Source organism: Anopheles funestus, assembly GCF_943734845.2.
Source record: "Anopheles funestus chromosome X unlocalized genomic scaffold, idAnoFuneDA-416_04 X_unloc_31, whole genome shotgun sequence".
Classification (NCBI taxonomy): domain Eukaryota; kingdom Metazoa; phylum Arthropoda; class Insecta; order Diptera; family Culicidae; genus Anopheles; species Anopheles funestus.
In genome coordinates, this window is record NW_026045156.1 from 155223 (window position 1) to 177500 (window position 22278).

Here is a 22278-nt window from a genome sequence, read left to right on the forward strand (position 1 = left end):
GAGAGCACCGAATAGGGGTAGCGTCTCCCAATTGCTAATTGGCATCGTTTACGGTTAGAACTAGGGCGGTATCTAATCGCCTTCGATCCTCTAACTTTCGTTCTTGATTAAAGAAAGCATCCATGGCAAACGCTTTCGCTTCAGTTGGTCCTACGACGGTCTACGAATTTCACCTCTCGCGCCGTAATACCAATGCCCCCAACTACTTCTGTTAATCATTACCTCTAGGTTTCTGACAAACCAACGAAATCGTATAAACCGAGGTCATATTCCATTATTCCATGCAAGATTATTCTCGGCCAACGCCAACCCCACGGGGGGGCCGGACGCTTTGTCTTAGCCTGCTTTGAGCACTCTAATTTGTTCAAGGTAAATGTGAGTATCTTGAGCACCATGAGGAGCCCGTGCCGGAGTTAACCGGTAGCACGGTACTCGTTCACAGAGTAACGCCCAAGTACACCATTGTGAGTCGCAGCCGTGAGCGCGCGCACGAACGGCCCCGGCGTGTAACCGGGCGCCCGTGGCGGTCACGTGTCTGGACGGGCAATCAACTTCGAACGTTTTAACCGCAACAACTTTAATATACGCTAGTGGAGCTGGAATTACCGCGGCTGCTGGCACCAGACTTGCCCTCCACTTGATCCTTGTTGAAGGATTTATACTCAACTCATTCCAATTATGGACCATCGTTAGAGAGGTCCATATTGTTATTTCTCGTCACTACCTCCCCGTACTGGGATTGGGTAATTTACGCGCCTGCTGCCTTCCTTGGATGTGGTAGCCATTTCTCAGGCTCCCTCTCCGGAATCGAACCCTGATTCCCCGTTACCCGTCGCAACCATGGTAGTCCTCTACACTACCATCAATAGTTGATAGGGCAGACATTTGAAAGATCTGTCGTCAGTCGACAAGCGACCATACGATCTGCGTCCTTATCCAGACTTCAACTCAAGCCGCCCGGAGGCGATTGGTTTAACTAATAAGTGCACCAGTTCAGCTACCCGCGAGGGCAACAGTCCCGGCATGTTGCATGTATTAGCTCTGGATTTTCCACAGTTATCCAAGTAACTAGTGGTAGGATGATCTTGTGAATTATAGCTGTTATACTGAGCCTTATGCGGTTTCACATTCATTTATGTTTGTACTTAGACATGCATGGCTTAACCTTTGAGACAAGCGTATATTACTGGTAGGATCAACCAGAATTCGTTCCACTACAGACACACACTCGCTTAGTGGGAAATAAATTTCCACACAACTCTCTCTCTCTAGAACCATATGGAATGGCTCTTTGGTGTTGGGTAAGGCACCAATTTGTTGGGGTGTAACGGTCACCACCAACTTTAAGTTTGTTAGGGCACAACGGAAACCACTAACTAAACTTTAGGAAACTAAATTTCCTCACACATTATCTCTCACCATATTAGCACTAGGTGCTATCCACGATTGTACAACGTTTCAACTCTTGAATCGACCGTAGGGCCGCGGAATTGCTTCCGGGCCCCTATTCTCGCTATTAATTGTTCATCTCTTTCAATACATCGAGTTCGTTCCATTGGGTAGTTCGCATGGCGAACGTTTTGATGCAGCCCCCTGGGGGACCACGGCACTTTACACCGGGTATGGTGTATGCGCAACCTACAGATAACAATAAACCCCTTATGCGTGTGTAAACCGATGTTGGGCTGCTCAACATCTTTCATGGTTACATCACTTGCACCAGAACCCACGGTGCCGATTTGGTAATATGTTGTACATTTACTCTCAAGATGTACGCTTCGGCCCCTTATTCAGGGGCTCAAGCTATTACCAGCAAGAACAATCCTCATCCAGACTTGAACTCGAAACACCCGCAGGCGAACGGTTTAACTAATAAGTGCACCAGTCTTGAATCCATGCGTCGGTGGAAACAATGCCGGCGTGTTGCATGTATTAGCTCTGAACTTAGCGAGTGATTGCCTTGCAGCTGTCATACTGAGCGTAGAGCGTGATTATCGCTCACTTGAACCATGTTGAATGGCTCTTTGGTGTAGGGTAAGGCACCAATTTGTTGGGGCGCAACGGTCACCACCAACTTAAGACTTGCTTATAGGCATTTCAACGTTTTCAACTCTTAAATCGACCGTGTTTCATTATCATCTCTTCTTCTTATTAAATGCATCGAGTTCGTTCCATTGGGTAGTTCGCGTGGCGAACGGTTTGATGCAGCCCCCCGGGGGGGACCACGGCACTTTACACCGGGCATGGTGTATGCGCAACCTACAGATCACCAATATATTTGTGATCGATAATGCACACTTCTTACACGACTGACCAGTCGACAGCGCTGCCTTCCTATTATGCGTGTGTAAACCGATGTTGGGCTGCTCAACATCTTTCACGGTTACATCACTTGCACCCGAACCCATGGTGCCGATTTGGTAATATGTTGTACATGGTCTCAAGATGTACGCTTCGACCCCTTATTCAGGGGCTCAAGCTATTACCAGCAAGATCAATCCTCATCCAGACTTGAACTCGAAACACCGGGAGGCGAACGGTTTAACTAATAAGTGCACCAGTCTTGAATCCATGCGTCGGTGGAAACAATGCCGGCATGTTGCATGTATTAGCTCTGAACATAGCGAGTGATTGCCTTGTAGCTGTCGAACTGAGCGTAGAATGTGATTATCGCTCACTTGAAAGGGTCAAGCCCTTTCGAGTCGTCCGGTTTTTACGCCAGACGACTCGGTCCACCATCTTTCGGGATACAAGTTGACTAAGTGGTACCACTACACTTATCAACTTTCGATTTGGTAATCCTCATCCAGCTTCCTTTCTGGAGGTCCCGAGGATTACCAATTGGGCTGTCATACTGAGCTCATATATTGGAGATCGATAATGCACACTTCTTACACGACTGACCAGTCGACAGCGCTGCCTTCCTATTATGCGTGTGTAAACCGATGTTGGGCTGCTCAACATCTTTCACGGTTACATCACTTGCACCAGAACCCACGGTGCCGATTTGGTAATATGTTGTACATTTACTCAAGATGTACGCTTCGGCCCCTTATTCAGGGGCTCAAGCTATTACCAGCAAGAACAATCCTCATCCAGACTTGAACTCGAAACACCCGGAGGCGAACGGTTTAACTAATAAGTGCACCAGTCTTGAATCCATGCGTCGGTGGAAACAATGCCGGCGTGTTGCATGTATTAGCTCTGAACTTAGCGAGTGATTGCCTTGCAGCTGTCGAACTGAGCGTAGAGCGTGATTATCGCTCACTTGAACCATGTTGAATGGCTCTTTGGTGTAGGGTAAGGCACCAATTTGTTGGGGCGTAACGGTCACCACCAACTTAAGACTTGCTTATAGGCATTTCAACGTTTTCAACTCTTAAATCGACCGTGTTTCATTATCATCTCTTCTTCTTATTAAATGCATCGAGTTCGTTCCATTGGGTAGTTCGCGTGGCGAACGGTTTGATGCAGCCCCCCGGGGGGGACCACGGCACTTTACACCGGGCATGGTGTATGCGCAACCTACAGATCACCAATATATTTGTGATCGATAATGCACACTTCTTACACGACTGACCAGTCGACAGCGCTGCCTTCCTATTATGCGTGTGTAAACCGATGTTGGGCTGCTCAACATCTTTCACGGTTACATCACTTGCACCAGAACCCATGGTGCCGATTTGGTAATATGTTGTACATGGTCTCAAGATGTACGCTTCGACCCCTTAAGGGCTCAAGCTATTACCAGCAAGATCAATCCTCATCCAGACTTGAACTCGAAACACCCGGAGGCGAACGGTTTAACTAATAAGTGCACCAGTCTTGAATCCATGCGTCGGTGGAAACAATGCCGGCATGTTGCATGTATTAGCTCTGAACATAGCGAGTGATTGCCTTGTAGCTGTCGAACTGAGCGTAGAATGTGATTATCGCTCACTTGAAAGGGTCAAGCCCTTTCGAGTCGTCCGGTTTTTACGCCAGACGACTCGGTTCACCATCTTTCGGGAAGGGACCGTCTCGGTCGCAAGCTGCTCCGGTCCCCAAACAACCTGCGACAAATGATAGGAAATGCCGACATCAATACGTGTTCAGTTTGGTTTATCGCTCATAGGTCTTTTTGACCATCGATCCCTGATTATAACTCTCAATTAAACAGTCAGGAGAGTAAGGCATGCCCATCGATATCTCATCGACAGGCGATACCGCAAGAACGGCCAACGACACATCAGGTGATCGATTATTGCTACGACTTTTGCTTAATCGTTTCCACTCCTTAGAGAAAGAAACCCCCGGGGACCGTCTCGGTCGCAAGCTGCTCCGGTCCCTAAACAACCTGCGACAAATGATAGGAAATGCCGACATCAATACGTGTTCAGTTTGGTTTATCGCTCATTGGTCTGTTTGACCATCGATCCCTGATTAAACTCTCAGTAATCCAGTCGGGAGAGTAAGGCATGCCCATCGATATCTCATCGACAGGCGATACCGCTTGAACGGCCAACGACACATCAGAGGATCGTATCTTGCTACAACTTTTGCTTAATCGTTTCTTCTCCTTGGAGAAAGAAACCCCCGGGGACCGTCTCGGCCGCAAGCTGCTCCGGTCCCTAAACAACCTGCGGCATCAAATGATAGGAAAAGCCGACATCAATACGTGTTCAGTTTGGTTTATCGCTCATTGGTCTGTTTGACCATCGATCCCTGATTAATACTCTCAATTAGAAGGTCGGTAGAGTAAGGCATGCCCATCGATATCTCATCGACAGGCGATACCGCATGAACGGCCAACGACACATCAGAGGATCGTATCTTGCTACAACTCTTGCTTAATAGTTTCCACTCCTTGGAGAAAGAAACCCCCGGGGACCGTCTCGGCCGCAAGTTGCTCCGGTCCCTAAACAACCTGCGGCATCAAATGATAGGAAAAGCCGACATCAATACGTGTTCAGTTTGGTTTATCTCTCATAGGTCTGTTTGACCATCGATCCTAGAATTCAACTTTCGAGTAAGGCATGCCCGTCGATATCTCATCGATAGGCGATACCGGTAGAACGGCCAACGACACACATCTAGGATCGCATTTACTCTTCCTTGGATGGATAACCAATACCCTAGGACCGTTTCATCGCGAGCTGCTCCGGTCCTCAAACAACTCGCGAACCACCGATAGGATGATATTAGGAATGGCCGACTTTCATCCTTTAACTCTCAGTTCTGCTTACCAAAACATAGGTACTTGGACCTTAAAGACCACTATATGTTCCCCGCTCGGGGGCAATCGGAACGTCTATCCATCATCAACATCGTTTCACTCATTCCGAACCACCAAATTGGACAGACAGTACCATATTCACCAACCGATTGCTTCAACTTCGCAAACTGTATGGTAAGTTCTACTAATTTCACATCTTACCATCGACTAATAGTGCATAAATCCACTTGGAAATCACTTTTCCTTGGTCCTCGGACCTTCTACGACAACGTCCAACAAATATCCGAAGTCGTTTCCCAACTTAGACCAAGCATTTCGTATCTTTACTTCTAATCGATTTTTTCTCGCATAATTGACGATCAAAATCTAAAAACCACATTTTGAGCCAGAAGCAGTCGTCCGATCGTCCTGGGGGTAGTCTCAATCGATTTAGAAGGGTCCAATTCATAAAGATACATACTCAGTCAAAATCATGCTTCTGGCTCACCTACCCCCTATATAGTAAACGAAAGCGTACAGGCGTGGAAAACGTGCCATTTTTCTCCATCACGGACTTTTTTTTTCTCGTTGCACCGACTCTAGTAAAAAAGTGAAATTTTTTACTAGTTACCAACTTTTGCAAATTATCATCGGATATCACTTTTTATGGTCTATAGTAAGTTCTTATCACGTTTTAGTAGTTTTTGAAAAAAAAATTTTTTTGAACTTTTCAAAATTTTTCAAAACAAAGTTTTTGTAGGCGGTTTTGTGTATGGAGGGTTACTAGTCTCGGGGTCACTGTTTGACCGAAAAACCACTATATATCATTCGAAAGGTAATTTCAAGGGCTACAAAAAATTGTTCTACGGCACCCCCCTCCGACGTCTAGTATTCGAGTTATTGGCCAAAAACCATCACTTGAGCGATTTTTCGTTCAGGGTACCCGACTCTAGTAAAAAAGTGAAATTTTTCTCGATTGACCAAGTGTTGCAAATGACCATCGGATTTCACTTTTTATGGTCTATAGTGAGTTCTGATCACGATTTGGTACTTTTTGAAAAAATTTTTTTGACGCACTTTTCAAAATTTTGCAAAACCAAAACTTTTTAGGCGGTTTTGTGTATGGAGGGTTACTAGTCTCGGGGTCACTGTTTGACCAAAAAACCACTATATATCATTCGAAAGGTAATTTCAAGGGCTACAAAAAATTGTTCTACGGCACCCCCCTCCGACGTCTAGTATTCGAGTTATTGACCAAAAACCGCAACTATAGCGGTTTTTCGTACAGGGTACCCGACTCTAGTAAAATGATGCGATTTTTACTAGTCTAGGAACTTTTTGGTCAAAAAATCAAGTATATGTCATTCGATAGATAATTTCAAGGGCTACCAAAAATTGTTCCATGACACCCCCCTGCGACGTCTAGTATTCGAGTTATGGGCCTCGGGTACCCTGGACGAAAAACCGCTTAAGTTGCGGTTTTTCGTCCAGGGTACCCGACTCTAGTAAAATGATGCGATTTTTACTAGTCTAGGGAACTTTTTGGCCAAAAATCAAGTATATGTCATTCGATAGATAATTTCAAGGGCTACCAAAAATTGTTCCACGACACCCCCCTGCGACGTCTAGTATTCGAGTTATTAGCCAAAAACCGCAACTTAAGCGGTTTTTCGTCCAGGGTACCCGACTCTAGTAAAATGATGCGATTTTTACTAGTCTAGGGAACTTTTTGGCCAAAAATCAAGTATATGTCATTCGATAGATAATTTCAAGGGCTACCAAAAATTGTTCCACGACACCCCCCTGCGACGTCTAGTATTCGAGTTATTAGCCAAAAACCGCAACTTAAGCGGTTTTTCGTCCAGGGTACCCGACTCTAGTAAAATGATGCGATTTTTACTAGTCTAGGGAACTTTTTGGCCAAAAATCAAGTATATGTCATTCGATAGATAATTTCAAGGGCTACCAAAAATTGTTCCACGACACCCCCCTGCGACGTCTAGTATTCGAGTTATTAGCCAAAAACCGCAATTATAGCGGTTTTTCGTCCAGGGTACCCGACTCTAGTAAAATGATGCGATTTTTACTAGTCTAGGGAACTTTTTGGCCAAAAAATCAAGTATATGTCAATCGATAGATAATTTCAAGGGCTACCAAAAATTGTTCCACGACACCCCCCTGCGACGTCTAGTATTCGAGTTATTAGCCAAAAACCGCAATTATAGCGGTTTTTCGTCCAGGGTACCCGACTCTAGTAAAATGATGCGATTTTTACTAGTCTAGGGAACTTTTTGGCCAAAAATCAAGTATATGTCATTCGATAGATAATTTCAAGGGCTACCAAAAATTGTTCCATGACACCCCCCTGCGACGTCTAGTATTCGAGTTATGGGCCAAAAACCATTCATACTTGAGCATTTTGCTCATTTTGCCTGTACGGGTACCGGGGACTAGTAAAATCAGGCCAGTTTTACTAGAGTAGGGGTCCTTTTTGGTCAAAAAAACAACTTTTGCTCGTTCGATAGGGAATCGATAGGGCAACAAAAAATCGTTCTACGACCCCCCCTTCCGATGTCTAGTATTCGAGTTATGGGCCAAAAACAGTTTATAGCTAATTTTTCACTCGATTTTTCACCAAGTATCGCACATTACTCCGGTTCTATACATTGGATCGTCAATCTTTAAGATTTTATGGGTAGTTCCAACTGTTTGCTACATTTCATCCATACATCACCAACCGATTCAATGTCTGTGCTAGAAGTTATTAGAGGAATAAAAAAATTTACCCTTGGCTTTGGACCGTACAATTTTACCCATTTTTGGCCCATATTTGCCCCATAGCTCCGCCGGTATCCAAGATATGGCCACACTTTCTTCTGGCCATGGGTAGATGGCACTTGTGGCTAGATTTCTTCCATGCACCACTAATCGCTACCATGTCTGTGGCCGGAGCTATTCACGAAAGCGCCTCGCGCACTTGGTCGGATTTTTGGTCCAACTTCACCATTTTTGGCCCATATTTGCCCCATAGCTCCGCCGGTATCCAAGATAGCGCCACACTTTCTTCTGGCCATGGGTAGATGGCACTTGTGGCTAGATTTCTTCCATGCACCACTAATCGCTACCATGTCTGTGGCCGGAGCTATTCACGAAAGCGACTCGCGCACTTGGTCGGATTTTTGGTCCAACTTCACCATTTTTGGCCCATATTTGCCCCATAGCTCCGCCGGTATCCAAGATAGCGCCACACTTTCTTCTGGCCATGGGTAGATGGCACTTGTGGCTAGATTTCTTCCATGCACCACTAATCGCTACCATGTCTGTGGCCGGAGCTATTCGACGAACAACCATCGCATTTACCTAGGTACTTTTTCGGATTTTTGGTCCAACTTGCACCATTTTTGGCCCATATTTGCCCCATAGCTCCGCCGGTATCCAAGATATGGCCACACTTTCTTCTGGCCATGGCTAGATGGCACTTGTGGCTAGATTTCTTCCATGCACCACTAATCGCTACCATGTCTGTGGCCGGAGCTATTCACGAAAGCGCCTCGCGCACTTGGTCGGATTTTTGGTCCAACTTCACCATTTTTGGCCCATATTTGCCCCATAGCTCCGCCGGTATCCAAGATAGCGCCACACTTTCTTCTGGCCATGGGTAGATGGCACTTGTGGCTAGATTTCTTCCATGCACCACTAATCGCTACCATGTCTGTGGCCGGAGCTATTCGACGAACAACCATCGCATTTACCTAGGTACTTTTTCGGATTTTTGGTCCAACTTGCACCATTTTTGGCCCATATTTGCCCCATAGCTCCGCCGGTATCCAAGATATGGCCACACTTTCTTCTGGCCATGGGTAGATGGCACTTGTGGCTAGATTTCTTCCATGCACCACTAATCGCTACCATGTCTATGGCCGGAGCTATTCACGAAAGCGCCTCGCGCACTTGGTCGGATTTTTGGTCCAACTTGCACCATTTTTGGCCCATATTTGCCCCATAGCTCCGCCGGTATCCAAGATATGGCCACACTTTCTTCTGGCCATGGGTAGATGGCACTTGTGGCTAGATTTCTTCCATGCACCACTAATCGCTACCATGTCTGTGGCCGGAGCTATTCACGAAAGCGCCTCGCGCACTTGGTCGGATTTTTGGTCCAACTTCACCATTTTTGGCCCATATTTGCCCCATAGCTCCGCCGGTATCCAAGATAGCGCCACACTTTCTTCTGGCCATGGGTAGATGGCACTTGTGGCTAGATTTCTTCCATGCACCACTAATCGCTACCATGTCTGTGGCCGGAGCTATTCACGAAAGCGCCTCGCGCACTTGGTCGGATTTTTGGTCCAACTTCACCATTTTTGGCCCATATTTGCCCCATAGCTCCGCCGGTATCCAAGATAGCGCCACACTTTCTTCTGGCCATGGGTAGATGGCACTTGTGGCTAGATTTCTTCCATGCACCACTAATCGCTACCATGTCTGTGGCCGGAGCTATTCGACGAACAACCATCGCATTTACCTAGGTACTTTTTCGGATTTTTGGTCCAACTTGCACCATTTTTGGCCCATATTTGCCCCATAGCTCCGCCGGTATCCAAGATATGGCCACACTTTCTTCTGGCCATGGCTAGATGGCACTTGTGGCTAGATTTCTTCCATGCACCACTAATCGCTACCATGTCTGTGGCCGGAGCTATTCACGAAAGCGCCTCGCGCACTTGGTCGGATTTTTGGTCCAACTTCACCATTTTTGGCCCATATTTGCCCCATAGCTCCGCCGGTATCCAAGATAGCGCCACACTTTCTTCTGGCCATGGGTAGATGGCACTTGTGGCTAGATTTCTTCCATGCACCACTAATCGCTACCATGTCTGTGGCCGGAGCTATTCGACGAACAACCATCGCATTTACCTAGGTACTTTTTCGGATTTTTGGTCCAACTTGCACCATTTTTGGCCCATATTTGCCCCATAGCTCCGCCGGTATCCAAGATATGGCCACACTTTCTTCTGGCCATGGGTAGATGGCACTTGTGGCTAGATTTCTTCCATGCACCACTAATCGCTACCATGTCTATGGCCGGAGCTATTCACGAAAGCGCCTCGCGCACTTGGTCGGATTTTTGGTCCAACTTCACCATTTTTGGCCCATATTTGCCCCATAGCTCCGCCGGTATCCAAGATATGGCCACACTTTCTTCTGGCCATGGCTAGATGGCACTTGTGGCTAGATTTCTTCCATGCACCACTAATCGCTACCATGTCTGTGGCCGGAGCTATTCACGAAAGCGCCTCGCGCACTTGGTCGGATTTTTGGTCCAACTTGCACCATTTTTGGCCCATATTTGCCCCATAGCTCCGCCGGTATCCAAGATATGGCCACACTTTCTTCTGGCCATGGCTAGATGGCACTTGTGGCTAGATTTCTTCCATGCACCACTAATCGCTACCATGTCTGTGGCCGGAGCTATTCACGAAAGCGCCTCGCGCACTTGGTCGGATTTTTGGTCCAACTTCACCATTTTTGGCCCATATTTGCCCCATAGCTCCGCCGGTATCCAAGATAGCGCCACACTTTCTTCTGGCCATGGGTAGATGGCACTTGTGGCTAGATTTCTTCCATGCACCACTAATCGCTACCATGTCTGTGGCCGGAGCTATTCGACGAACAACCATCGCATTTACCTAGGTACTTTTTCGGATTTTTGGTCCAACTTCACCATTTTTGGCCCATATTTGCCCCATAGCTCCGCCGGTATCCAAGATAGCGCCACACTTTCTTCTGGCCATGGGTAGATGGCACTTGTGGCTAGATTTCTTCCATGCACCACTAATCGCTACCATGTCTGTGGCCGGAGCTATTCACGAAAGCGCCTCGCGCACTTGGTCGGATTTTTGGTCCAACTTGCACCATTTTTGGCCCATATTTGCCCCATAGCTCCGCCGGTATCCAAGATATGGCCACACTTTCTTCTGGCCATGGGTAGATGGCACTTGTGGCTAGATTTCTTCCATGCACCACTAATCGCTACCATGTCTGTGGCCGGAGCTATTCACGAAAGCGCCTCGCGCACTTGGTCGGATTTTTGGTCCAACTTGCACCATTTTTGGCCCATATTTGCCCCATAGCTCCGCCGGTATCCAAGATATGGCCACACTTTCTTCTGGCCATGGCTAGATGGCACTTGTGGCTAGATTTCTTCCATGCACCACTAATCGCTACCATGTCTGTGGCCGGAGCTATTCGACGAACAACCATCGCATTTACCTAGGTACTTTTTCGGATTTTTGGTCCAACTTGCACCATTTTTGGCCCGTATTTGCCCCATAGCTCCGCCGGTATCCAAGATATGGCCACACTTTCTTCTGGCCATGGGTAGATGGCACTTGTGGCTAGATTTCTTCCATGCACCACTAATCGCTACCATGTCTGTGGCCGGAGCTATTCGACGAACAACCATCGCATTTACCTAGGTACTTTTTCGGATTTTTGGTCCAACTTGCACCATTTTTGGCCCGTATTTGCCCCATAGCTCCGCCGGTATCCAAGATATGGCCACACTTTCTTCTGGCCATGGCTAGATGGCACTTGTGGCTAGATTTCTTCCATGCACCACTAATCGCTACCATGTCTGTGGCCGGAGCTATTCGACGAACAACCATCGCATTTACCTAGGTACTTTTTCGGATTTTTGGTCCAACTGGCACCATTTTTGGCCCGTATTTGCCCCATAGCTCCGCCGGTATCCAAGATATGGCCACACTTTCTTCTGGCCATGGGTAGATGGCACTTGTGGCTAGATTTCTTCCATGCACCACTAATCGCTACCATGTCTGTGGCCGGAGCTATTCGACGAACAACCATCGCATTTACCTAGGTACTTTTTCGGATTTTTGGTCCAACTTGCACCATTTTTGGCCCGTATTTGCCCCATAGCTCCGCCGGTATCCAAGATATGGCCACACTTTCTTCTGGCCATGGGTAGATGGCACTTGTGGCTAGATTTCTTCCATGCACCACTAATCGCTACCATGTCTGTGGCCGGAGCTATTCACGAAAGCGCCTCGCGCACTTGGTCGGATTTTTGGTCCAACTTGCACCATTTTTGGCCCATATTTGCCCCATAGCTCCGCCGGTATCCAAGATAGCGCCACACTTTCTTCTGGCCATGGGTAGATGGCACTTGTGGCTAGATTTCTTCCATGCACCACTAATCGCTACCATGTCTGTGGCCGGAGCTATTCGACGAACAACCATCGCATTCACCTTCTTCGGTGCACTTCTTCGGGAATTTGGTGCAACCAAGTTTTCACTATAACTTGGTCATTTTCCGTCCATCGGACATGCGGTTTTGGGTGTCGATACTTGACACCGTACACTACAATATGTTCCTCCACGACCATGTGGTCCGATGCTTCCAACAGGAGCTATTCGAGGAGTACCGATTTTTCACCATTCAAAATGCTCGTTTTTGCACCAACTTTTGCCTATAACTCAGGCTGTATCAATCGGATCTTCAATCTTGAAAAAGTTTTAAATAGGTGGCATCAAATGCTACATTTCGTTCTTCCACGTCAACTTTGTCCGATGTCTAGCAAAAAAGTTATTCGCGAACCAAGTCCAGAACCCATGCAATGGCTGCCCTCATTGCATACATCACGGCGGTTAACTCTCGTTACTCTATACCGTGGACTTGGTACTTTTTCAGGCATTCGTTGCTACTTCTCGGTTCATGATATTCGTTTACGGTCTTCACTAGGGCATTTGGTGCTCCTTATCGGTTCATGATATTCGTTTACGGTCTTCACTAGGGCATTTGGTGCTCCTTATCGGTTCATGATATTCGTTTACGGTCTTCACTAGGGCATTTGGTGCTCCTTATCGGTTCATGATATTCGTTTACGGTCTTCACTAGGGCATTTGGTGCTCCTTATCGGTTCATGATATTCGTTTACGGTCTTCACTAGGGCATTTGGTACTGGGCTTCCCACTTTCTACTGATCGATCCATACTCACTTGCGTGCACCTAGCCTAGGAAGGTTTCCTTGGGCTTCCCATCTTTCTACTGATCGATCCATACTCACTTGCGTGCACCTAGCCTAGGAAGGTTTCCTATGGCTTCCCATCTTTCTACTGATCGATCCATACTCACTTGCGTGCACCTAGCCTAGGAAGGTTTCCTATGGCTTCCCATCTTTCTACTGATCGATCCATACTCACTTGCGTGCACCTAGCCTAGGAAGGTTTCCCTTCGGTACCGACTTCCATCTACGCACTCGATATAACCTAGGTACTTGGTACCGATGTTGGTTAACACTCAAGCATTTCTTGCATCCTGCGTGCAAGGTACCAATTTTCACTTCTTAGGTACGTTTATGGGCCCGCATTAATCCAATATCGCTCCGATGGCCTTTCGCATTATTTCATCCGATAGCCCTTGCCAAAAGCTACCAAAAGTTCCTCCACGGCCATGTGCTCCGACGCTTAGTTTAGGAAATATTCGAAAAAATTCAAAATAGGAAGCATTTTCTTATTGGAAAATCACCTTAAATCGATGGCCATTTTTTGGGCAAAAACTTTAACGTCTTCCCGACTTTGCGGGAATTGCGAATTTTAGGCACCCAGAGAAAATCTTTTACTTTAAGGGGGCGGCCGCGAAGTTGCCCGAAGTCTCGGACACAAAAATTCTCAAGTTCCCCACTCTAGTAAATCGCCCTATGAGTATCTCCTGGCCCGCGAGCTCTGCGAGCGGGCCAGCTTCGGCGATTTTTGCCTTTTCGCCTAGGCGGTTCTTCTACGAAATTGGTCCACAGCTTTTGCTCAGAAAGCTAGCATTTGTTGCAACAGTTAGGTGCTTGGTACCACATTTTGGTATCCATTTGGGCATTTGTTGCAACTACTCGGTACTTTGGCCCACATTTCGCTCTACTCGGGCCTCTATGGTGCTACTTGTCGGTACTTTTGGCCAACTTAGGCCAATTGGGTGCAACTTGTGGGTACTCTGTGGGTACTTTAGGGCATATTGTGTCTTTCGGGTGAACCTTCGCGATACTTCATGGGTACTGATGGCCAACTTAGGAACATTCAGTGCAACCTTTGGGCCTAAGGAAATTTGTCCAACTCTTTGGACTTAGAAAATTTTCTGGACTTAGAAAATTTTCTGGACTTGTAAAAATTTTCAAATGTTCAATTTGGCCCACATTTCGCTCTACTCGGGCCTCTATGGTGCTACTTGGCGGTACTTTTGGCCAACTTAGGCCAATTGGGTGCTATATGTGGGTGCTCTATCGGTACTTTTGGCCATGTTAGGCCCATTCGGTGCTATTTGTGGGTACTCTATCGGTACTTTTGGCCATGTTAGGCCCATTCGGTGCTATTTGTGGGTACTCTATCAGTACTTTTGGCCAACTTAGGCCAACTCAGTGCTACTTGTGGGTACTCTATCGGTACTTTTGGCCAACTTAGGCCAACGCGGTGCTATTTGTGGGTACTCTATCGGTACTTTTGGCCAACTTAGGCCCATTCGGTGCTATTTGTGGGTACTCTATCGGTACTTTTGGCCAACATAGGCCAATTGGGTGCTACTTGTGGGTGCTCTATCGGTACTTTTGGCCAACTTAGGCCAACTGGGTGCTATTTGTGGGTACTCTATCGGTACTTTTGGCCAACTTAGGCCAATTGGGTGCTCTTTGTGGGTGCTCTATCGGTACTTTTGGCCAACTTAGGCCAACTCAGTGCTTCTTGTGGGTACTCTATCGGTACTTTTGGCCAACTTAGGCCCATTCGGTGCTATTTGTGGGTACTCTATCGGTACTTTTGGCCAACTTAGGCCAACTCAGTGCTACTTGTGGGTACTCTATCGGTACTTTTGGCCAACTTAGGCCAATTGGGTGCTCTTTGTGGGTGCTCTATCGGTACTTTGGGACATATTATGTCCTTCGGGTGAACCTTCTCGATACCTCATGGGTACTTGTGGCCAACTTAGGAAAATTCAGTGCAACCTATGGGCCTTTGGAAATTGTTCCAACACTTTGGACTTAGAAAATTTTCTGGACTTAGAAAATTTTTTGGACTTAGAAAAATTTTCAACTTCTGTATCTTCTTCATCATGTTCCATTTTGTGGGACTTAGAAAATTTTCTGGACTTAGAAAATTTTTTGGACTTAGGAAATTTTTCAACACTTGTAAAATTTTTGTTCCTTCTTTGAAGAAGAATACTTTCCACTATTAGCTTCTTTCTCTTTTTCTTCTTAGTTGTCTTCTTATTTTCGGTCCGAGAGCGCCGACACTTGTAAAATTATCTAAGTCCGAAGACTTTTGGAATGAACCAAAAGTCAACGAACACAATACATCAACCCTATCAACATCAAGTGGCAACCCGAAGGAAGCGCAGCGGCCAGCCCATGTACAACGCGAAGTTGTAGCATGCAACCGACCAACCGCTAACCTCCAACGGCACTCAATGTATTCGTTACACATGGGCGCACCTGCACCACACTGTCGTGACCATCCAACGAGCCGTCGGTTCGGTCGTGTGTTACAAGCACCCCATCACATAGGCATAGAGTCACCACACAGTGTTCTTCAACACTCTCGTCACATGGTGCAAGTCACGGTACGCACCACCAATGTGCACTGGTTGGCCAATTCCAGCACACACGGGGCGCGCACGCGCAAGCACTAACCACCAAGCATGGGTCGCCTGAGAGGATCGATGCGAACGCATCTCTACAACTTGAAGCTCCCAGCCTGTAGTCCCGTCGTTTGCGGGCGGTCGTAGGTGTCGAAACTAGTGATATCCACAGTCGGCAAGCTCGTCCACCGGTGTTCCCAACATGTATGGTACTAACACGTGCAGCGCGAACCCGCCCTTTGCGGCCTAGTAGTAAGCGGGGATGAGACGCCAGTGTGCCAATGGACAGCACGGACGGTTCTCGGAGGGTTGTTAGGCCCGCTAGCTTACGACCACCTAATGGGTATAAGAAGCGCTATCAGCTCGGATTGGATACGACCTTAGAGGCGTTCAGGCATAATCCAGCGGACGTAGCGTCATACCATAGTCCGTTCGAACTAGTATTGAGCCAGTGGTCCGTACCTGTGGTTCCTCTCGTACTGCACAGGAATTCCGTTAAGATAGCGACAAACAATGCACACCAGTAGGGTAAAACTAACCTGTCTCACGACGGTCTAAACCCAGCTCACGTTCCCTTGAAAGGGTGAACAATCCTACGCTTGGTAAATTTTGTTTTACAATGATAGGAAGAGCCGACATCGAAGGATCAAAAAGCCACGTCGCTATGAACGCTTGGCGGCCACAAGCCAGTTATCCCTGTAATTTGTCACCTGGGTGCTGACAAGTGAAGATGTGGTAAACAAACGCTCCGTCAAGAAGTGGTGAAAATTTGGTGAAAATCGTAATAAAATCGTTTTAAAAGTGTCAAAATCGTGCTTAGAGCACCCGATTTACCCAAAAATAGTGAAGTTCGGCCAAAAAACGACAATTTTTGTGCAAATACAGTTTTGTTGTGTTTTTGCCCCCTCCGGGAGCACCAAAGTGAACCGGTGTTCAGGTGTGCAAAAAATCACCTCTTTTCCTGCCGGAAGAGGTTGATTTAAGGTAAATCGTGGCCGCTGAAGCCGATAAAACGGTTTCCGAGTCGATCGGAGCAGTGGAAGTGCGACAAAAAACGATATTTTGGTGCCCATACATTTTGTATGGGGAACTTTGGACACTCACAGCTCAGTGAATTTTGAACGGATTTGGACCGGATATGTTTTAAATCGTGTGCGGAGTGCCATAGAAGTGATTTTGTGAAAAAACCGCATCAAAATCGGTGATTTAAGTGCTGAAAAAAGTGGAAAACATTTTTGCAACACGTGTTGACAGTACTGCCCAGGCGGCATTTCCCAAGGTGTATAATATTGAGTGTATTATAAAGTGGAAAATTTTTATCGCCTGATCGGTTCCGTGAGTGTTGGAGGTGGTTGAGCTCGGAGAGACGATTCGGGGAAAATTTTTCCCCCCGCTCCCACCTCACCCCATCGCCCTCAGTGACCCCCGGCCTTATTAAGGCCTTATCAAGGTGCATTAAATTTTGGACTTCGCCGGAAAATTACACAAGTGCAGTGGAAAATTCCGGTTTTGTGCTGGAAAATTCGGGGACCTCCAGACGCACCCCCTGGATTTTTTCCGGACCTCCAGCACCCCCCCCTCATTTTCCGGATTTCCTTATTAAGGCGTTAAAAAGGTGAAAAACATAAAAACGCTGCGGAAAATTATTTGCGGGCTGCAAAAAATTCCGGTTTTGGGCTCTAAAATTCGGGGACCACTTGCCACACCCCCTGAAATTTTTTCCGCGCCCCCACCACCCACCCACCGCCCCCCCCGGATCAGGAATCGCGGATTTTTGGTGGATTTTCGGGTTTTTCGCCATTTTCGGGTGAAAGGAGAGGAGATAGGAGCTTGGTGTGTTCGGGAGTTTTGCTCAGGAGGGGCAATTACATCTAGCCCCCCACCCCCCTGGGTCATTTTCCACCCCCCCTGGCCAATTCGGCATTTTTGGGGGTCTAGCTCGGTCTTGATAAATCGTGGAACGACCTAACGTGACGAAACACCACCTCCCTGAACGATTTTACTGCTCGAATACCATTTCTGCTGTGGTGGTTCTCACGGGGCAGTCCGCTGCTGGCATCCTCCCGTGAGGGGGAGTAAATCCAGCATAAAGTGCGGAAAATGTCAGTATCTGGGCGATCCCTTCGTCCCAGGGCTGACTCATCCGACGTGAGACCGGCCAAGCTTCCGCAGATTATGGAGGCGAAAGTGGCCGTGACTAGAGTGTCCCTACCGACAATGAAGCCAGCTAGCTCGGAGATGGTCGAGCTGAGGAAGCTCATGAGTGAGACTTCCCTCACTAATGAGCAGCTACTGTCGACAATTCAGGACCTGCAGCAGGAGCTCTCGGCTCTCCGTCAGCGTATGGACGCCAACGCCGAGCAGGCTCGGATTGATATGCAGCAGGTTCAGGAGCGTGCTCGTCAGGAGCTACAGGCGGTCCAGGAGCAGGCTCGCCAGCGTGAAGAGCGGCTTCGGGAAGAACACATGAAGGACCGGCAGGCGCTGAACGAGCTTATCCTGCAGTCGATTGGCGCCAAGAATGTGACTGCTCAGGGTTACTACGCCAGCATCGCCGAGGAGCAGCGCACGTGGGCAGAGGTGGCCAGTAGTGAGCCGGTTAAGCGCGTGCAGCGCAAGCGTGGCAATCGCCGTGGTAAGGCGCAGCCATCACAACAGCAGCAGCAGCAGCAACAAATCCGGCAGCAACAGCCATCCCAGCAGCGTCAGCAGCAGCAGACACGCCAGCAGTGGCCGGCGTTGCAGAAGCGGCAGCAGACGCAACAGCAGGGGCCAACGTTACAACAGCAGCAGCAGACGCGACAGCAGCGGCCAACGGTGCAGCAGCAGAGCCAGCCGCGACAACAGCAACAGCAGAGTCAACAAAAGCCGACTCGCCGTAACGTGCGTCCAGACACCATCGAAGTGGCGCCGGCAGTAGGTACAACCTGGACGCAGGTGTATCTGAAGCTACGTACGGCCCCAGAACTGGAAGAGGTCCGCACGGCTATCGGGATGGGCCGGCGAACGGCACAGGATCATCTCCGTGTCCCCATTAGTCGAAGCGCGGACAGTGAGGCACTCGCGGATAAGATCCAGAGTGTCATTGGCGAAATGGGTGCAGTGCGAGTGCTGACTGAGATGGGTGAGCTGCTGATCACCCATGTCGACTCGCTGGCCACCGTTGATGAGGTGAAGGAGGCGATTCGGGCTAAGCTTGGAGTAGCCCCGGGCATCACCTTCTGTGAAGTTTGGGAGCTGAGCGATGGCACGAAGCGCGCACGTGTTCGTCTTCCGCTGGTAAAGGCGCAGCAGCTGTACGAGGCAAAACTGTCTCTTTGCCAGTGCATCAGCGTGGCTCATGAGGTCCCTCGTCGTCCGATCTCCCAGCGTCGCTGTCTGCGGTGCCTGGAAACGGGGCACATCGTGCGGGACTGTCGGAATGAAGCGGACTACCGAGGCAAATGCTTCCGCTGTGGCAGCACCGGTCATCTGGCGAAAGCCTGCGCTTTGGAGCCCAAATGCCTTAAGTGTGGTGGCCCGCACAACATCGGTCACCAGAGCTGTGGACAACTGCCGGCACCGTGCCAGGTGTGAGGCAACAACTGCGAGTGTTGCAGGCGAACCTGGGTGGTGGACGCACCGCACAGGATTTCGTTCTGCAATCCGCTCGGACTGAGCGGATCGACGTGCTGCTGCTTTCGGAGGTGTACCGGCCTCCGGAGAACAACGGAACGTGGTCAGTGGACTCATCGGGGGCAGTGGCCGTGGTGGCCACCGGAGCATATCCCATCCAGCGTGTGTGGCGCAGCCCAACGCCCGGATTGGTGGCCGCCCAGATTGGAGGAGTTGTTTTCGTCAGCTGCTATGCTCCTCCACGACTGACTCTCGGTGAGTTCGAGCATTTTCTTGAGGCGCTCGAACTGGAGGCACTTTCCCATCATCACGTCGTAGTGGCAGGCGACTTCAACGCCTGGCATGAGGAGTGGGGAAGCGAGCGGAACACCGTGCGAGGTGAGGCGCTGCTCAACACCATCGAGCAGCTTGGGCTGAGGATCCTCAACCAGGGAACAACCCCAACGTTCGTCGGGAACGGTGTTGCCACACCCAGCGTCGTGGATGTGTCGTTCGCGAGCGAGACTATCGCACGCCCCGACACATGGGCAGTGGCTCCTGACTCGTTGGCGCGGTTTTATACGGCTTCCGACCACCGGTACATCCTTTACACCGTCGGGCCGTCCTCCTCACCTCAGCTCCAACGTCAGCAGCAGCACCAAAGCCAGAACCAGCGACCGCAGCAGCAGCGGCATCATCGGCGGCAACAACAACAGCAAAATCGCCGGCGACAGCAGCAGCACGACCAGCAGCGGGTACGAGGCCACCAGTCAAGCAGGAGATGGAAGGCTTCGCAGTTTTCAGCCGAGGCGTTCCGAGCAGCACTTAGCGCAGCGAACTTCGTGGAGCGAGCAGTAAACCAGGAGGGGATGGTCGATGCCATGTTGCGGGCATGCGACCAAACGATGGCGCGGATCACCTCGTCGCACCGTGATCCCCATCGAGCCCTCTTCTGGTGGACACCGGAGCTCACACGCCTTCGTGAGGAATGTGCAGCAGCTCGCGACCGTATGGTTGCCACGGTCGATTTGCAGGAGCGCAGCATCGCAGCAGCGCACCACCGGACTGCGAGGCGGGCCATGGAGAAGGCGATTCGGGCCAGCAAGCGCACTGAGTTTGATGAGCTCATCCGACTGGCGGAGGAGAACGAGTTCGGAGCAGGGTACCGGACTGTCATGTCTCGGATTCGTGGCAGTTACGTGCCTCCCGAGACTGACAAGGAGGAGCTGCTACGCATCTCTGGGGACCTGTTTCCGACTCACCCGGCTGTCGAGTGGCCGGCAGAGGAGGACGTCGAGGATGGGCAGTCGCTGATGCCTGTCACCACGCGAGAGCTGCTGGACATCGTGGCGTGCATGGCCAACCGGAAGGCGCCGGGATTGGACGGGATCCCCAATGCAGCCGTGAAGACAGCGATCAGGGAGTACCCGGAGGTCTTCTGCCGTCTGTACCAGGACTGTCTCGACCGTGGCGAGTTTCCTTCGTCATGGAAGAGGCAGCGCTTGGTGCTGCTGCCAAAGCCTGGCAAACCTCCCGGGGAAAGCTCCTCGTACCGGCCGTTGTGCATGCTAGACGCACTCGGCAAGGTGTTGGAGCGCCTGATCCTGTCCCGGTTGAATCTTCACCTTGAGGACCCTGAAGCCCCACGACTGTCGGATCACCAGTACGGCTTCCGGAAGGGGCGATCCACCATCAGCGCGATCCAGCGAGTTGTGGAGATGGGAAGGACGGCCAAGTCCTTCCGCCGGACTAACCAGCGAGACAACCGCTGCCTGATGGTGGTAGCGTTGGACGTCCGCAACGCGTTCAACACCGCGTCCTGGCAGTCCATCGCCAACGTGCTGCGTGAGAAAGGCGTTCCATCCCCGCTGCGAAGGATAATTCGCAGCTACTTCAAGGACCGGCGGTTAATCATCGAAACCAGTGAGGGACCCGTCGAGCAGCACATCAGCGCGGGAGTTCCGCAGGGCTCCATTCTGGGGCCAACCTTGTGGAACGTGCTGTACGACGGGGTCCTGGGAGTGTCGCTGCCACAGGGGACCGAGCTAGTCGGTTATGCCGACGACTTGGTTCTTCTCGTCCCGGCGGTGACTCCCGAAGCCGCGGCCTTGAAGGCCGAGACAGCTGTCGCATCGATTGGAGAATGGCTGACTCGTCACCGTCTCTCCCTGGCGCCCGAGAAGACTGAGATGACGATCATCTCCAGCCTGAAGAGACCACCGTCGGTCTCCATCAACATCGGCGGTGTAGTGGTTCCCTTCTCCCGGTCCATCCGCTACCTGGGAGTCTGGCTACAGGATCATCTATCCTGGCTCCCTCACGTCGAGAAGGCAGCGGCGAAGGCGGAGAAGGTCGCCCAGGCGGTGGCACGACTTCTGCCGAATCACAGCGGCCCGAAATCGTCTCGAGCCCGCCTGCTGGCGGCTGTAGCGGATTCCATCCTTCGCTACGGAGCCCCAGTATGGTCGGAAGGCTTGGAAAGACAGCAATGCCGCAGGCTTGTTGGTCGAGTACAGCGCAAGACGGCGATTCGGGTCTGCAGAGCGTTCCGCACAGTGCGCGGTGAGACGGCGGTGCTGCTGGCCGGTCTAATCCCGATTTGCCGCCTGATCGACGAGGACAGCAGAGTTTATCACCGTCTTCATCAGGAGGACCGGACGGAGGCTGGTGAAACGATCCGGGCGGATGAACGCGAGCGTACATACCAGGCTTGGCAAGCCCAGTGGGACGCGGATGCGGGTAACGAGGAGGCCAGTCGTTACGTGCGCTGGGCACATCGTGTGATTCCGGACGTCAGGGCCTGGCAGTCACGGAAGCACGGAGACGTGACTTTCCAGTTAGCACAGGTATT